We start from the raw sequence: 7,614 nt of genomic DNA on the forward strand, positions 1-7,614 counted from the left end.
GTATTTGATGCAGACAACTTACGTTATTATTAAATAAACTTGACTAAAAAAATCTCTACCTGCATCAGCTTTGGAGTGCTTTTCATAAAATACATTTTATTTCGTTTTTATATCGCTTTTCTAAGGAAGTCCGTAACATAAGCATACGTAAATCAAGAAGAGCACCTTAAAAGTATTAAATTTCCTTTCGCAAAGCTCAGTTTGAGAATTCATCCGAGCAACATAGTAAAGCAAAGATGACAATTTCGATTTTTCTATAAACCCGCACATTTTTAAGATGTAGTATTATAAATTATGTTATACAGTAGGGCGGGTAATAGCTTTTTAGTACGCAACGGCTATCCCGACGATGGTTTTAGCAATTTTTGTAATTTTTTGTGTTCAGGTCCGGTCTGACGAGACAGCGATAGACCGAGAAGACGGCATAACTGGAAAAAGCTCTGTCATTTGCGGCATTTTCTTTCAGATCTGGCTGATTGAATGGGTACACTTCGTTACCAAACAGACAGAACAGTTACTTTTGATCGATCTAGATATTATGTCAATACTGCTAGAAACCTTGATTGCATTCATTCCACACGCCTCTAAAAATTAATTTTATGCTGGTATTGGTGAACATTATGATGAAAATGCTGAAAAAATACAGGACAAACAGCCGTGTAAAAAATTGTTACGTTGGTGTCGTGACAATGATTGGCAATTCGTGAAACGTAGAGCAAGGATACGTACTTTTCCTAGGAATACCTATATATACACGTATATCTTTTGAAATTTTTTCGCTAATTTTTACTTACTAAATTGATTTTTCTAGCAGTCTAAGATTGCAGGAAAATGTTGGAAGTCACCGCCAGCCCCTACCGAAGGCAATGCAATAACCGCAGAAAGAATGATACCAAAGGAAAAATCTATTGAGTAACAGGTTAACAGTGGTAGAATGTCGTTGTCGTTGGAGCAGCAATACAGAATAGTCAACATCAATACAGAAAGATGAGCCACTGCTGAATACAAGGTCGCAGCTGGGGGAGTCGTAAAAGCGATGATAATTCAATAATCAAAACAATCAGATTGTTACATTAAGTTAAACAAACTTACAGAACGATTATGGCTCGTTTATGAAACAGGCTAAATCAGATCGAACTAAAAGCTTGGCTTTAGATATGGTACCTTTAAGCTAACTTATGAAAAAATCATAACTTGATTTGTGTGATCATTTTTTTCATTTACAAATGTGGTCCTCAATTGATCATCGTAGGCGGCTACTGCGACAAACTAAGGCGGCGGCGACGTTGATCATTATTGAAACTTTCAGTTTTAATTAATTAATTCTCACTCTCGTGAGTGTGCTAGCTCATGCACAAAGGGCTCGAATCATTTGGAAGGCGCCAGAATTTCGAAATCTGAAAATTGCAGGTCCGGTCGAACCGACGTTAATGAAATTAGTAGGCAAATCCGATGCTTCATAGTGGCTGGAGTCCATATTGGCCAAGGCTTGACGTTACGGGCAAAGTGGACAGCCTTTTAAAGCGCCCAACATATTGCCCTCTGTTCGAGCTACGGAAGTAAAAGTGGCAAGAAGAAAAAATCATTTCTCATTTCAAGTAGCCCCACTTCATGCGAGCTTTATAACAGAAACGTTTGTCAAAACAATGCGAAACGCACTATTTGTAACAGTCCATAATTAATGTCGACACGGAAATATATCATAGACCAATCAGAATACATAACCGCGACAAAAAGGTACATTTTGCGTTAGCTTGCTATCACACTCAATCTTATTTACAAGCTAGTTCTAAAGAAAGTCAAACAAACCAAATTGTCACACAAAAAAAACCATTAGAGGTATTCGTTGCCGATTTTCTATCGAATCCTATCGTGCAAGAACTACCCTTCCTTAGATCGGGTTTTCAGACGAAATCTCTCTCTCTCTCTCTCTCTCTCTCTCTCATGGTGATTTGTATTATTTCAACTGGGCGAAGTTGATCGCAATGAAAAAAGTAAGTCAACAAAAAATAAAATACAAGAGCAACAACGAATCTGGAAACGTATTTTCCCGTTAAAATATGGCTGTTCTGCTGCTAATGGTATTGTTACAGTCAGTAATGTTGCTTTGGGGAACTTTACTTAGGTAAAACCGTTGTAAAAGTAACGTCACAACATGACAAACACATTAAGAAAAAAACTATAGGAACAACTGTTATTGTGTTTAGAAAGCTTGCACGATTTCAATGCCGCGTTTCAATCGCGGGAAAAGCTTTACTCTTTAGCAGGAGGTTTTCACATTCGATAAATACATTATCGACAAAGTGATCGAACTCTGTAGGTACGTACTTGATGCGTGTGTCCCACCATAACTTTCAACGATTTCTTTAATAGTTCAGGTCTGTGTGCCAATGTAATTTCATTATTATTATTATATATACTTTGCACCGAAAAGTTCATTCGGATAATAGCAATGTCAGGCATAGAACTGCCTTCAGGACTGTCAGGCAGACCGATGTTCGTGCGGAAGTTTTTTGACGAGGTAAGTACAGAATTGTATAATGTCCACAGCCTCCACCGATGGCTAGTGTAGATATGGGATAACACAGCGACCCTACGTTAATTCCGCCAGGAACATCAGCTGCTCTTTGCTCTGGGACGAGACAAGAAATTGTTGAGCACCAGCCAGAACAAGTTACGTGCACGACTGAAACCGACAGATATTCCGAGGGATCGATCATCCATCAATTCATAAACACTGCAGTGATCGACACTGAAGGGCTTACGTGCACCCACCGAACGAGATGGATAATGCAAAGTACCACATCGCCAGGGTCTGAAGCGTATATTTGGACATGTTTATATTTTGCACGCCTTGATTATCGTGCAGTTAACTGGAAAAGGGGAAATCAAAAGAAAAATCCAGAGTAACAATTTAAATCCTGTTTAGCATTAACCTTTTAAGAGATCGATAGGCTCATTCAATAAAAAAAACGTTATTATGTGAGTGGATAATACGCAAGTTATCTGAGAAGGAGGCCTCGTCAAAAACAGCAAATAAGCTTATTCGAAAACTGTGCATTCTCTCATTTCGTCGAGTCCGATTTTTCACTAATTGATTACAATTGTAGTTGAAATTGTCAGCTGCTATACTATAACACCAAAATTGAGGGACTACGTCGAGGTGGCCAAGCGCGCTAGCTTACATTAGATTATATAGGATATATTTCTTGGCAGAAACCGTGTTTTTCCAATGTGTCATGTCTCTATCGCAATGCTTTTCGCCGACTTAAGCTAGAAAAAAAATAAATTGAAAAAATTTTGATACAGACACAAAAGTCTGTAATTTTAAATGGTTTTGGCTAAAGGAAGCAAGGAAAAATGACATTTATAGACCTAAATTCCACCCTGACATAGATGCTACGCCATGCCGATCATGTCTTAACCACTGCAGCAATGTTGCACGTGTCTCTTATTCGATAAGAAGCGCGCGAATTATATCTTACTGAAAAAATGGAATGGATAATTAAAAAGAGGCATAGTGCATAATGCTTTACCTCGGAATTGACACTTGGAAATGAAAGTATGCTTATCGCGAGGTTTGGCGGATGACTTACATAGGCTTAATTACGCAGTGGCCTTCTCCCGAATTGCCCCCATAGTCTTATAGTTCAGATCCAGAATGATTCAATATACATGAAGTGACGGCCGCCCTAAAGGTCAGCGGAAAGGAAAAGTCTTTGGTTTAGGGACATGCACTGGTAGCTACTCATTATAATATCGATTAATTGCGCTTGTGCAAAACGATATGCAACCATATAGGAAAGCTTTTTTTAAACACACAGGGGGCATGTCTTAAATGAATTTGCTTAAGAAGAAGCCACTTTCTTCGACATCAAACAGATTTGAACAATCACGTTTATTGGGTACATTTATCGCCTAAAAGCATTGCGTATTTTGCAAGTCGTATCAATAAATGTGTTGCAAAAAGGAACCTCGGCTAATCTACGAACGTCTACGAGCCTCAAGTGAAGAAGCACGTATTATCGGGCGTCATCATTAGAAGAACACGGAACATATCTTAATACTCGATACCCCCTTACCGTCTCAACATAATCAGTCCTTAACTTACTTCTCTGCAACTACTTTGCGTCAGCTGTAGGTCTACTTTGCCCCTCTTCCTTGTATACGTACCACTGTGTCTAAAACGTATTAATAAAACAATTGATTTATGAAGACTCAAAGCGGACCCAAATATTCTAATCCTATTATGCGTATTTTCGAATATTGTCAAAAATAAGGCAGAGATCCTATTAATACTTTTTGACTTTCATAAACTTCTAAACGTACAACGAACATTTCGCAACATCGAACCAAAAAATCGTTATAAAGAAGATCATATCTAGTTAGATTAGATAAAATCTTTTGAAGATTTTTAGCGCCGACGCCGCGATACATCGGCTTTGTATATTCTTATCAAGGCATGTTGTGGCTGGCCAAAGAAAAGCTTGTACTCCTGGAAAACAGACATTGTGCCACACAAAAGAAGAATCTCCGCAAGAAAACTATTCGAATTCTGCTATACATTCGAACATACACGACCTAAAAAAATCTGAAAAAAGGAGAAGAATAGAAAGCCATGTATGTGTAAAACCGAAATCAAAACGGCTCCTTCAATAGCTTATTTCGAAACCTGCGTTTTGCACTCTACCACTGGTACTAAAAGCTTTACTTTTCTATTTTATTTTATATTTGTATGCAGAACGGGTTTCTTGTCGCTGATCAAATGAGATTCCTGTGACATGGGCGAACGGATAGGAAGAGGACCGGATAATATTTTTACTAGCCAGGTGGCTTGCGAGCTTTGTTCCATAACTTTCTCGGTCTACATCATTGCTCGAGTCTTTTGCTTCGTCATTCATGAGCGTAAAACGTTATTTCTAACTAGGCAGATCTAATAGGAAATAGCCGTATAACGTAATAACACACTGTTTTCACTACACAATGTTAGTTTCTTGACTTGAATCTCACGAAAATAGACCTTAGCAGGACGCGCTTGTCCAGAGATGCTTGATTGTAAGATCCGGTGGTTACAACCATCGACTATTGTCAATCATCACTTGAAAATCGCGTAGGCAATAATTCCAGTAGTTTCTTTTTAGGCTTTATGGAGTCTTCTTTTTCTCGAGGCTATATGAGTTGTCCATGGTTGTTGTAGAAATTCGACGACATGTGGCCAAAAATGACGTAGATATCATTGTGTTTCTACATAAAAAGCGCACGTTAATATTTGCTTCTAGGCGTTTTCCAGGAGGCAGATACTCCGGATGGTACTCCAGGATCTCGCATAGAAAAGAAATAACTCGTTAGTTCGTCACCACCAAAATAACGTGATCGAACACTTTATAGAACTAGCTAAATTGGCTACTGTAATATCATCTGATCTTTACTCCAGTTGTATCATAGTTGGATCGATAAACTTTACGATGTGAGAAGGAGGTAACATTGAGCTTCTTTCTAGAGCAACATTCCTCATGTGGCTCACGCCGAGACGAGGCAGATTTCCATTTCTTTTTATGTGAAGGGCAATGCCTTCGTGGTCGGGTATTTTACTGATCTTGCTTAAGACAAAGTAATGTGCGAATTCCCGAGAGCTTTACAACTTCATTCTTTATCTAGCCGCCTAGCCTAGGCTATGCTATTAATCAGAATGATCTTGCCGGTCGTAATTGCGAGATAACTAACTTGCGAAAATAGCTTGTTTACTGGACAAAGGGATTCCGGACCGTTCAACTGTTTTCTGCTGATTACCTTTTAATGCGTGCATAAGGTAGACTTATGTCGAATATCTCATTAAGTTAAACATCTATATTTAGTAATGCATATGTATGGAGCGCTTGTTTCAACTAGTGATTCCAATAGGCGCATACTTGGTACGATCGCAAAAGTTACATTTCGCAGTAAGTATCGATTCGTGACAGAGCTGATTGAATTATATGAATAATAGAGTCTGACTTAAACTTCAAGGTAATGGATGTTCAATAACATCGTTTATCCGTTCAACAATGCGCATGACACTGACAAGTTTTTTTGAAGTTTTTTTTACCACTGACCCTTTGTGAGTCGAATGAGAATAGTCAACGGTGAAGCACACTAAAAAATTGGGCATTTCGCCCAGTTCGCGCCCGGCCATATGGCTTCAGCCGGATTACAGCTTCACGATCGTATAACCAAGCTACTTTGCTGCAAAATGACATTTCTACTATTTGCCTCCGTTACGCTCTAAGCTCTTGAATAGGGTTTCTCCTTTTTTTTGCCATATGTTAAAATATAATGAAGAGATATAAGCGACATTAATCTATAGCACGATGTAGTCTTGCTCATTACAGAGCTGAATCAAAAGTTCAGGTGGATTAGTTTGGAGAAACACTTGTGACTACGTCTTTCACAATATGTAACATATAATGTTCTAATTTCTACGAGGAAAGACTGCAAAGGGGAGATCGAACGAGCTGGGATATTATACCATGCTACGCTTGCTCCACCATACGGATTCATTTGTTGCGTTTACGAGACCTGTTACATTTTACGATAGCAGACAATCGGGGATGAACCAAGTGTTGCGCATAATCTCAAAGAAATTCCTAACTAGTTACCAACAGAACAAGTGTGGCCACACGCATACCCTCTTTGAAGGAAGATGAATGGCACAGTTTCTCCGCTTTTCGTCGAGATTCAGCTGTTTAAAATCTTGCGATGACTATCCTGTAGACACTGAAGTTTTGTGTAGATGTAGCCGTTTCCGACTTCATTGCTTTTTGTGGCATACATACTTGTATTCGAATGCGTTTTTGGTCCAGTATTAGGTTGAAATGACAGCTTACGCTGCAGCATTCCCGAGCTTATCCGACGATATGGGCAAAGAATAATAGTTGAGAACTTGACCTGAATAGAGGACAATATAAAGGGCAGAAATTTGCACACTGCAAGAGTACTCCAACGTCCAGTTTCTAGGGGCATCTATATTCGTCAACGCGGTTAAAACTGCTTCCGCATATGCGTGAAAAACCGAATGGGATCCAGATTGTGTCCAAGGACGAATTCAATAACTATAAGTTCCCAAAAAGCAAATGCCGCGGTAGTGCACGTGAACGCGGAATATCTGGTATTATTATACCTATAGTTCCTATTAGTTCAACGTTCGGCTTCGGGAGGACACGTACTTGACTCCTCCATATCACTTAGTAATAGACACAAAAATGTACACATGTTTGGACCTTCATCCACGCACACAGATGCACACTGAAATTTTCAGACCAAATACGCTCATATCATACACGGAACACCTTCTTTCACGAAACCTTAACATGGCCAAAATCATATCTATTATATAATTTGCAAATTAAGCAGTTTGTGACTGGAGGCTGAGGTAGTACTCACTATGCACGCAGACGTCAGACGCGGCCACGTTGGGGATAAGGCCACTTTCAGGCCTGATTAACGCTGTCTATTATGTACATTGCACACTTCTTATTACAGCTATTTGGCGTCGCAGGTTTTATGCACAGGCATTGTGTAGCATCAGAGTTAACATGTAGAAAATCTGCATTGACTCCCGGTTAAATATGCTCCACA

At 39.1% G+C, this 7,614-nt stretch overlaps 1 long non-coding RNA gene across 1 annotated transcript; it reads right to left on the minus strand.

Annotated features, from left to right (window-relative positions):
• Positions 1-3,863: 3,863 nt before the first annotated feature.
• Positions 3,864-7,247, minus strand: LOC147758897 (uncharacterized). Its single transcript, XR_015327220.1, has 2 exons — positions 6,665-7,247; positions 3,864-5,321 (listed from the first exon to the last, which is right to left on the minus strand). It is a non-coding gene; the product is annotated as an uncharacterized LOC147758897 (long non-coding RNA).
• Positions 7,248-7,614: the final 367 nt, after the last annotated feature.

This window comes from Varroa destructor, unplaced genomic scaffold (assembly GCF_002443255.2).
Source record: "Varroa destructor unplaced genomic scaffold, Vdes_3.0 BEIS01000001.1, whole genome shotgun sequence".
Classification (NCBI taxonomy): Eukaryota; Metazoa; Arthropoda; class Arachnida; order Mesostigmata; family Varroidae; genus Varroa; species Varroa destructor.